Source organism: Papaver somniferum, unplaced genomic scaffold, assembly GCF_003573695.1.
Source record: "Papaver somniferum cultivar HN1 unplaced genomic scaffold, ASM357369v1 unplaced-scaffold_15, whole genome shotgun sequence".
In the NCBI taxonomy this organism is placed as follows: Eukaryota; Viridiplantae; Streptophyta; class Magnoliopsida; order Ranunculales; family Papaveraceae; genus Papaver; species Papaver somniferum.
The window spans coordinates 1,274,465-1,285,678 of record NW_020624376.1 but is presented as its reverse complement, the minus strand read 5'-3'; the positions used below and the strand labels follow the sequence as shown (position 1 = coordinate 1,285,678).

Genomic DNA, 11,214 nt, shown 5'->3' with positions numbered 1-11,214 from the left:
TAGAATGGAACTCATCTGGTATGGGTGTGGGTATATATAGGTCAAGAGTATCCTCAGATATAGAAGGTGTAGGTGTTGTCAGGAGAATCTGATCATGATACATCTCTTCAAGGGGAGATAGGGATGATTGTAATGCAGGTGTAGATGGAAAGTTGAAAGAGGTTGGGACTGAAAAAATCACAGAGTTATAAGAAGAAGAAAATGTGAATGATGTTGTTTCAGTGCAAGTACAAAATGGAAAGGTTGTTTCATCAAAAATCACATGCCTGGATATGTACACCTTCTTGCAGGCATTGTCATAACACACATGTAACTTTCATGTAGTTGGTTATACCCAATGAATGTGCACACATAAGACTTAGGGCTAAGTTTGTCTTTCTGATACTGAGCCAAAAAAGGAAAGCAGGTACATCCATACACTTTCAAAAAAAAGGCCTTACCTAATAAAACTTCAAAAGGTGTGTTGAAGTCAAGCAGTTTGGATGAAGTTCTATTTATCAGAAAAGTTGCAGTGAGAAAAGAATCAACCCAGAACTCCTTCGGTATGCTAGCAGAAAAGGAAATTGTGTTTCCAACCTCAGTGATATGCCTGATTTTTCTTTTAGCAGCCCCATTTTGTTGAGGAGTCTTTGGACAAGAGCAGCATACCACAATTCCAGAAGCATCAAGAAATTTTCTAAAATCTCCCTTGACAAGCTCATAAGCCGCATCACATTTAAAAGATTTGATTGTTGTAGAGAACATATTCTCATTCACAGTCTTAAAATGTTTAAAACAGATAAGGCTTTCATATCTGGTCTTCATAGGAAAAATCCAATGATACTTACTAAAATCATCAATAAACAGAATGAAGTTCCTGAAGCCCAAAGTGGATAATATTGTAGATGGTCCCCAAATGTCACAGTGAATGAGTTGTAGAGGTGTAGTGGATTTCCTTTAGAAGTGTAGAATGGCAGCCTCTTGCTCTTTCCAATTTGACAGGACTGACATAGAGCACTAGAATCATCCTCCATAATTTGTTTGAGAGAAGCTGAGTTAAGATTTTGAAGAATATTATTGGTTGGATGGCCTAGTCTCTTGTGCCAAGTAGTAGAAGTCCCTTGTAAGGTAACATGAGCTTGAGGGTAAACAACATGATTAGAGACCAAAGGATAAAGATTGCCATCTTTTGGACCTTCATATATCACATGTTGAGTGTGTAAATCCTTAATGGTGTAACCCACTCGAGAAAATTCCACAGAGCAGTAATTGTCACTGGTTAGCTTTCCCACTGAGACCAAGTTCTTCTTCAACTCAGGCACAAACAAGACATTTTTAAGAGCAATTTGTGAGTCAGATGTCTTTAGAATTGAGTGACCCGCCATCTGAATTGGTAAAAGTTTCCCATCACCCACTGGTACTTTTTCTGAACCGTTATAAGGCAAGGGGTTTTGAAGGACAATGTTTGTATTAGTCATATGACTGGTGGACGCAGAATCTGATAACCAATGTACACTGTGAGATGGTATTGATGACGAAACATGGACTTGAAGAGAAAAATGAGCTTGAGGATTGTTGCCCTTTGGTTTAGGGCCATTGGGTTTGGCATATCTGTAGGGACAAATATAATATGGGTGTCTTGTCTTTATACATATTTGACACAAACAATCTGTGTAATCAGGTTTCACATAAGGTGAAGATGAACCAGGATTATTCGGATAAGGTGGAGATGAACCAGGATTGTTCTGATGAAAAGTATGTTTGGTGAAAAATGCGGAAGACGTGATATTATCTAAAGCCATAGTGGTTTCAGTGTATTGGTTCTTCATCCATTGTTCATGTTTAATGAGACGTGATTCCAGTTCATTAAAAGAAAGACTAACATCACGATTTTGAACTGAGATAACGAAATTATCATATTCACGACCCAATCCACTTAAAATATACATAACAAAATCTGAGTCACTTACTGATGTGTTTTCAAAGTTGTTGTAGATAGTGATAAAAGGGTTGTTTTAAGACTTATGAAGGCAATGAATTTTAGACTTAATAAAAATAAAGCAATTTAATTTTCAAAGAGTGATGCCAAGATTTAAAATGGACTAAGGCTCCGGATTCACTATTACTTCAAGTTGATTGGTTACAAAAATATTTCATAATTATTATCTAGCTCTTTTTTCCATTAAATCACTTATTTATCTATAAGGTGTCCAAATATTAAATTGTAATCCTTAAGCATGATTTATCAAAGAATTAAATCTAAGCATAAAACATCAAACTGATTCACAACTAATTGAGAAAACCATTTTTATCTCTTTTTTATTGATCCAAGTGAACTAAATAAAATAAATAAATAAGAAATTATAAAAAGAATTTACCAATTAAACATGAGTGAATAGCTCCTCCGTCGCCTCAGTCACCAGGTATTTTAGCCGCTCATCATGTTGGAAAACCTCTCAAAATATTTCATTGGTGCTCAAAAGTGTTTTACAATGAACAGAAAGAGAAGTAAATAGTATAAAACAGGATTCTGCGACCTACAGAAGGCGTCCAGAATCAACGACACAGAGATAGTGTTGTTGGTACAATGACTCAGTCGCGGAAAGGAGTGGAAAAGTGTCGCAATAAAGCGACAGTTTTTAACGACTTTCCTGCCTCGTCCAATGTTCTTCGTGTTCTTCGGTTCCAGCAGCAGCAGAAACTTCTTCTTCACAGCGCCTAGTTCTTCGATTTTACGTCGCTATTCTCTTCCAAACTCTCCCTAAACTTGCTATCCTTTCCCAAACTGTTTTTCCTTGTATTGATAGTGAATTGGAGCCAAAAATCCGACCATTGATTGCATATATTCTCCATTTAATCCAAATATTCTCGACTGCCAATAATAACGAAAATTTCCATTTTTAATCCCATGCACGTGTTAACTTTGATCCTGCACGCTCCCAAATGTCTTCTCCACACCTCAACACTCTTCCAACGCTAGTAGGACTCTTCCATGCACACAAGAACTCCATTTTTGCTCGTGTTACAGTGCACGTGCTCTGTTTTGGGATCAAGGATCATCACGCGTTTTCCAGCCACTTCTGATCGAACCCACTGCCCATAATGTGTTCCTCATGCCATATCACATCTTCCTACCAAGTTTGAGCGATTGAATCTCCCTAAAACACCTTCATTTTGTTGATTGAAACTCTAACAGTTGAGAACTTCATTTCCCGCGAATTTTTTTTTTTTGAATTTAAAGAGATGAAGTGCCCCTAATCGTCTGTGGAGTGTAAATAGCAAATGCCCAACTGAGGTGCCCCTTAGTAATTGGGTTGCCCCTTAGCCAAAATGAGAGTCCGAATAACAAATGTCCTCCGGGGATGCCTCGCATAATTTTTCGAGCAGATCTTTCCAAAAATGTTTATTTCCTAAAAATACAAAAAAACACAATATTAGTACAAAAATAGAGTTCCAAGAATACGGACATTGAGGACAAATTAGACACAAAAATGTGTCTATCAAATACCCCCAAACTTATTATTTGCTAGTCCTCGAGCAAATCTAATCTAGAAAGTAAAATGACTACACTTAGCACGTGAAGCAAGCCGTTAAACCACTAGGTGGCCCTAGTGGGGGAGTGACTCCGGAGGGTTTACCAGAGGTGTACCCACAGAACCTTTACTCCGGACCCTAGCTATCTACAAAGAACCTTGGAAGGCACTAAAGAATCTCCTTGGTTGGCTTACAATCACTGACTACAGGAGGAAATACCCTGATGCGAAATTTCAATTGTTCTACACGAGTTTACACTCAAGCATACTAAAATTCATATAAAGTGAGAGAGCTCTACTCAGATAGTTGCACTATGGACATCATATTCGGAGTCAAACTAATCATATGGATAGAAAAAGGAGATGGAAATAGAAAAATGTAGATGGTTTTGATGTTAACCAAATGATCGATGTTTCACATATCTGTCTGAAGGTCACTGCCAGAATGAACCTATCCTAATAGACTGAGATACCGGTCTGACTAATATCAACACAACTGGCATATACAAGGGAACCAGTGGTCAATAACTTAAATCTAGATCAACAAACTGGCAAATACAAGGGAACCAGCAGTTGACTACACAGAACAATAACCATTTTTTTTAACTTAACGGCATGAATAGATCTTTTTGATCCAAGCGCATGCTTCTTGTCAGCAGATTACACGATAGTTCTCACGGGTCCTGCATTCTACGCTTGCTTAGGCGACGGAAACAGGGAGAACACACGCATATTGCTATCCAAGTGTTAATACTTATTCCGATTGGTCTAACTGGTCCGGTCTTTTTTTTTTTTTTAGTAACTTAGTCACTCTAATTCACCCTAGCAGTGGTAACAACTCGAATCGTGTGCCCCACCTAATCACTTAGAGAAACATATTTTAAAATGAAAAAATAAAATAAAAAAGAAATGAAAAGGACTCAACGAGATATGGTGCAACTATCATGTTATTTCTAACACCTGAGCTCTGTGCTTTTATGAATAGACTCTATAGATGTTTCCATCTAATCAGATTGGTTCCTCAACTCCTATAACCAAGATGCTTCCATCCACTTAGATTAATGAGTGCCATCCTGAATACGCATAAATTTCTAGGCTCTGGAGTTTATTTATTGCAACTAAAATCTAACAAAAAGTTTCTTCCCCACCCCCAAACTTAAATCTAACATTGTCCTCAATGTTTCTAATTAAAGAGCAGTACCAAAAGTAAAATAACACGAGGAGAAGTTGGAAAGATTGTACCTGGGTGAAGAAAATCAAAAACTAATATACAACATACAACTGCCTCGATAGTCAATCAAGGGTAAACAGGGTCCTCCAGAGGGACCTCCTCAACATCACCTGTAGGAAAGGGCTCTAAAAAGAGTTTCAATCTCTGGCCGTTAACCTTCGAAGAACTACTACCATCCGGTGTCTCGATCTCAACATCTCCATGAGGAAAAACAGTGCGAACAATAAAAGGACCCGTCCACCGAGAACGTAACTTCCCAGGGAAAAAATGCAAGCGGGTATCATACAGAAGAACTTTTTGACCTGGAGAAAATGACTTCCGTAAAATGTTTCTATCATGCACAAGTTTCATTTTGTTCTTATACTCCTTCGCACTATCGTAAGCATCTATACGAATCTCGTCCAACTCATTGAGCTGGAGTTTCCTATGGGCTCCTGCCTCGTCAAGTGAAAAATTTAGCTTCTTAATAGCCCAATAAGCTATATGTTCTAACTCAACAGGTACGTGACATGCCTTTCCATAAACAAGACGATAAGGCGACATTCCAATGGGGATCTTAAAAGCAGTACGGTAAGCCCATAAGGCATCAGTAAGCCTAGACGACCAGTCTTTCCGATTAGGATTAATTGTTTTCTCTAATATATGTTTTATCTCCCTATTGGAAACCTCAACCTGACCACTATTCTGAGGATGATATGGGGTAGCTACCTTATGTGTAATACCATATTTCTTCATCAAAAGCTTAAAAGGTCCATTACAAAAGTGCGACCCTCCATCACTAATTATAGCTCGCGGTGTACCAAAACGTGTAAGTATATTATTTTTCAAGAACTCAATCACAACCCTATGGTCATTGGTTTTACACGCAACCGCCTCAATCCACTTAGATACATAGTCTACGGCGACAAGGATGTATAGGTTACCAAAAGAATTAGGAAACGGACTCATAAAGTCAATACCCCACACATCAAAGACCTCAACAATTAAAATAGGGTTCAAGTGCATCATGTTCCTACGGGAAATGGTTCCTAATTCTGGCATCGTTCACAAGTAACGCAGTAACTGTGGGAGTCTTTAAATAACGAAGGACAATAGAATCCACACTGCAATATCTTAGCAGCAGTTTTCTTAGCACTAAAGTGACCCCCACAAGCATGATCATGACAAAAGGAAATAATACTGGACTGGTCACTCTCAGGTATACATCCCCTAATAATCGGGTCTGGACAATACTTAAACAAATAAGGATCATCCTAAAAGAAGTGCTTAACCTCAGCTAAAAATCTAGAACGATCTTGTTTACCCCAATGTTGGGGCATTCGACCAGTAACAAGATAGTTCACTATATTCGCATACCAAGGTAATTGGGTAACAAAGAACAATTGTTCATCAGGAAAGCTATCCCTTATAGGAAGGGAATCATCTGGGGAACTAACAACTAGCCTAGACAAGTGATATGCTACAACATTTTCGGCACCCTTTTTGTCTCTAATGTCTGGAAAAAACTCTTGCAACAACAGAATCCACCTAATCAATCTAGGTTTAGTATCCTTCTTAGACAAAAAATATTTTAAAGCAGCATGATCAGTATATATGATGATCTTAGAACCTAAGAGATAGGGTCTAAACTTGTCTAAGGCAAACACAATGGCTAATAGTTCCTTCTCGGTAGTGGTATAGTTCAACTGGGCATCATTCAGAGTTTTGCTAGCATAGTAAATCACATGAAGTAACTTATTTTCTCGCTGACCTAGCACAACACCAATAGCATAATCTGAAGCATCACACATGATCTCAAAGGGTAGGTTCCAGTTGGGTGCTTGGACTATGGGGGCGGTAGTGAGTAATGACTTAAGATTCTCAAAAGCCTCTAAACAAGCATCATCAAAGACAAACTTAACAACTTTTGCAAGCAAATTGCAAAGAGGTCTAGACATCAAGCTAAAATCCTTAATGAAACGACGATAAAAACCAGCATGCCCTAAGAATGACCTAATATCTCTTACGGTTTTGGGACCGGTAAAGTTTTAATAAGGTCAACTTTGGCTCTATCTACCTCTATACCCTTTGAAGATACAATATGCCCTAGAACAATTCCTAAACGAACCATAAAGTGACGTTTCTCCCAATTAAGCACTAAATTCTTTTCCTTACACCTAGTCAAAACTAATGACAAATTATGCAAGCACTCATCGAAAGACGAACCAAACACTGAAAAATCATCCATAAAGACCTCTAAGAACCGTTCTACCATGTCATAAAATATGGTCATCATGCAACGCTGAAAAGTCGCAGGGGCATTACATAGCCCGAAAGGTATGCGTCTATACGCAAAGGTACCAAAGGGACATGTAAAAGTGGTTTTCTCCTGGTCTTCTGGGGAAATAATGATCTGATTATATCCAGAGTAGCCATCTAAAAAGCAGTAGTGACTATGTCCAGCTAATCTCTCTAGCATATGGTCGATAAAGGGAAGGGGAAAGTGGTCCTTCCTAGTGACCTTGTTCAATTTCCTATAGTCAATACAAACACGCCAACCCGTGGTCACTCGAGTCAGGATTAACTCATTGTTATCATTCTGGATTACAATAATACCAGATTTCTTGGGAACAACCTGAACGGGGCTGACCCACTTACTGTCTGAAATAGGGTAGATAATGCCTGCATCTAATATCTTAAGAACCTCAGTTCGAACTACTTATTTCATATTGGGGTTTAGTCGACGTTGAATCTCCCTAGAAGGTTTGGTGTCTTCCTCTAAATAGATCTGATGCATACAAACAGTAGGACTTATACCCTTAATGTATGCTATGGTCCACCCTAAAGCTTCCTTGTTGTTTTGAAGGACGGTTACTAGCCTACTTTCCTGATCTTTATCCAAGTCAGAAGAAACAATCACAGGTAAAGTCTCATACAGGCCTAAAAATACATACTTCAGCGTATCTGGAAATGGTTTTAGGTCCAACTTAGGAGGCTCTTCTAAAGAAGGAACTAGGGTAGACTTAGAAACTGGTAGTGGTTCGAACTTAGGTTTCAATCCATTACTAGTATCTAACAAAGGGGTTGAATCTAACAAAGTATTCACCTCATTGATCACCTTATCATCATCAAAATCAATCCCAAAGTGATCTAGGCATTTCTCTAATGGATCTTCTAACAAAGTGTTTGGTAATGACTCCTCGACTAATGTTCCTATCATGTTCGCCTCTTTTATATTCGAGTCATCTAGTTCAGAGGATAGCTTACTAATATTAAAAATGTTCAGCTCAAAAGTCATATTACCAAAAGACAAATTCATAATACCATTTCGACAGTTAATGATCGCATTGGATGTAGCTAAAAACGGGCGACCTAAAATCACTGGTATTTGGTTCTCTGGGTCAGGGATAGGTTAGGTATCTAGGATAACAAAATCCACCGGATATATAAACTTGTCGACCTCTATGAGAACATCCTCGATCACACCACGAGGAATTTTAACGGACCTATCATTTGACTGAAGTGTCATCTGTGTAGGTTTCATCTCACCAAGTCCTAGCTTAAGGTACACATGGTATGGCAGTAAGTTCACACTGGCTCCTATTGTACAAGCAATGGTAGGGGACCCTGGGTCTTTATACTTAGGAGTAGTGGTATTCTGAATACTAGAACTCACATTACTAGCTATGAAGGCTTTCTTCTGGACACTGAGCTTACGCTTTGGCGTACACAAGTCCTTAAGGAACTTGGCATAAGAGGGAATCTTCCTAATTGCATCTAATAATGGAAGGTTGATATTAACCTGCTTAAAAACCTCCAATATATCATTAAAGTTGGACTCCCTCTTAGTCGGAACTAGCAGCTGGGGGAACGGGGATCTGGGAACAAAGCCGGGCTCATCAGGACCCTCATTGGTCTCTTTGGAGACTCTATCAATCTCCTCATTTTCTGGATCATAAGGGTGAACTACAGCATGTTCACTATCAGGCATGGCAACCTTATTTTCAACTTTCTTTCCACTCCTAAGGGTTGTAATAGAGTTCACATGATTGTACGATTTCTCTGCTTTAGGATTGGGTTGAGTTTGACTAGGAAACTTACCTTTTTCCCTCAAAGACTCATTTATATGACTAACCTGGGTTTTCAACTCGGAAATAGCCTGAGAGTTATCCTGACCTATTCTCTTATTTTCTTCTATACCTTGAGCAACAGATTGCTGAAACTGCATAGGGTTACGAGTTAACAAAGCAAGAGACTCTTCTAAACTCATAATCTTCTTATCCGAAGGGTTCTGAAACTGTGCCGGGGCTGAAGGATTCTTAGGATAGCCAAAACTTGGGGGAGCTTTAGAGTCACTAGACTGACCTTGATTCTGGCCCTTAGACCAAGAAAGGTTGGGATGGTTTCTCCATCCAGGGTTATAGGTTTCTGAATATGGGTCAAACTTCTGACGGTTATCGAATCTAGTGTTGTTATAAAGAGCATTGGCTTGCTCTTCAACAGTATGGTCTTCCCAAAAAGGCTCTATTCTACCACTAGAATGACCTAATTCCAACGCTTCTAACCTTTTGGATATGGATGTTATTTTAGCATCTGACTCATAGGATCCTTCTACCCTATTGACATTTCCTCTACTTAGAAGAATTGTTTTCTGGGGTTCCCTATGATTTTCCCATTGTTAGGTCTTATTGGCGATTTCATTTAAAAATGTCATCGCCTCATCAACAGTTTTATTCTCAAACCCACCTGTGCATAAGGACTCAACCATGGTCGTTGTTGAATAGTCTAAACCCTCGTAGAGGATCTGAACTAACCTAAACTTCTCTAAACCATGATGAGGACATTGAGAAATTAAGTCATTGAACCTTTCTAAATACCTATATAAAGATTCTCCCTCTTGTTGAGCAAAAGTACAAATTTGTTTCCTAGTATACGATGTTTTGTGCCTTGGGAAAAACTTATGTATAAAGGAAGATGTAAGTTGTTCATAGATTTCAATTGACTCAGAATCCAAACTATACAGCCAAGATTTGGCTTTATCTTTTAAGGAAAAGGGGAATAACCTAAGTTTCAGTGCATCATCACTAAGGTTTTTAATTTTCAGAGTACTACATACTTCTTCAAATTCCCTAACATGAAAATAGGGGTTCTCATTCTCTTTTCCTAAAAAGGTTGGGAGCATCTGTAAAGTCCCAGGTTTGAGTTCATAATTTTCCTCGGTTTCAGCTAACTTGATACAAGACGGACGAGAGGTCCTAGTTGGGTTCAATAAAGCTTTTAAAGTTGTCATTTCTGGCACTACCAAAGGACTAAGAGAACTTTCTTCACAAAGACGCAGATTCTCAAAACTGAAGTTTCCAAAAACGGGGCTCTCTAAAGAAGAGTCTTCGAGCTCCCCGCCTTCACAAGAAGAACTATTAGGTTTATCACTAATCAAACAACCTAGAGTGTTTCTTTTCCAAGCCCGTTCTACCTCGGGCATTGATAGACACATTTATGTGTCTATTTTCATCTCTTTTGTGTATTTTGTTAGTACCCATTTGTTCTTATTACGGTGTTTTTATGTTTGTTTAGGTGTTTTTGGAGAAAATACCCTTCTGTGGAAAGAGTTGCTCAAAAAGTGATGATTTACACCCCGGAGAAAAGTACTAAAGGCACCCCAGAAATGCACCGGAAACGTCCCAGAAATGTCCCGGAGGAACCCAGAAAAATTACTATTTCCACCCAAGAATTACTAATTCAGCCCAAATTGCTAAAGGGACACCCGTACAGGATTAGGGGGAGGCCAGTTTTCTTCCCAAATTCAAATTCCAAAATTGGCGGGAAACTTAATTATCGTCTGCATGATTTGGAGTTGAATTTTTGGACATGTTTTTGCGAGATTCAACACCTGAAATCAATTGGGATGGGCTAGAATTCACAGGACAGAGTTATTACAAGCATTTTGATCGAGCAAAATGGGCCAAGTAAGCCTTGGGAGGAAATCAAAGTTAAACAGGGGAAGATATTATCGAGTGCACTGTGAGCTAAATTTGGAAAATTTGTGGACAAACAGGGGAAGATATCTTCTCTTATAAAGTTTGTATGTGGCTTATGGAATTATTACAACTCATTTGCGCAGGCAGAAGAGGTGGAAAAGATCGTATCTTGGCTGACAGTGAAGAAAATAAAAAAAATATTTTCCCGAGTAAATGAGAATTATATGGAGTTATTGCGAGGGATTAAATGCTGCTGTTGGGTATAAATTAACTCCTTGGGTCGAGTAGAAGGGTTGTCGAGAGTCTGGGGGGCTGAGGAGAGCCAGAGAAGAAGAAATTCGAGTTTTCCCAAACTCGGTTTCTGCTGCTGCTGCTGCTGCTGATGAACACGAAGAACGGACTCGCAGCAGCAGTCGTTTATCAACAGTGAAAGAGACTCACAGGCGTGGGTCGTAGGTGTGGGTCTTAGGGATTCAGTAACAATAGCACCTCTTCTGTGTCGTTTATATTGGAC

The 11,214-nt window shown here is 38.9% G+C and overlaps 1 non-coding gene across 1 annotated transcript; it reads left to right on the top strand.

The window, feature by feature from the left end:
* Nucleotides 1-9,548: 9,548 nt before the first annotated feature.
* LOC113335830 lies at nt 9,549-9,654 on the top strand. Its single transcript, XR_003353518.1, has one exon. It is a non-coding gene; the product is annotated as a small nucleolar RNA R71 (small nucleolar RNA).
* Nucleotides 9,655-11,214: the final 1,560 nt, after the last annotated feature.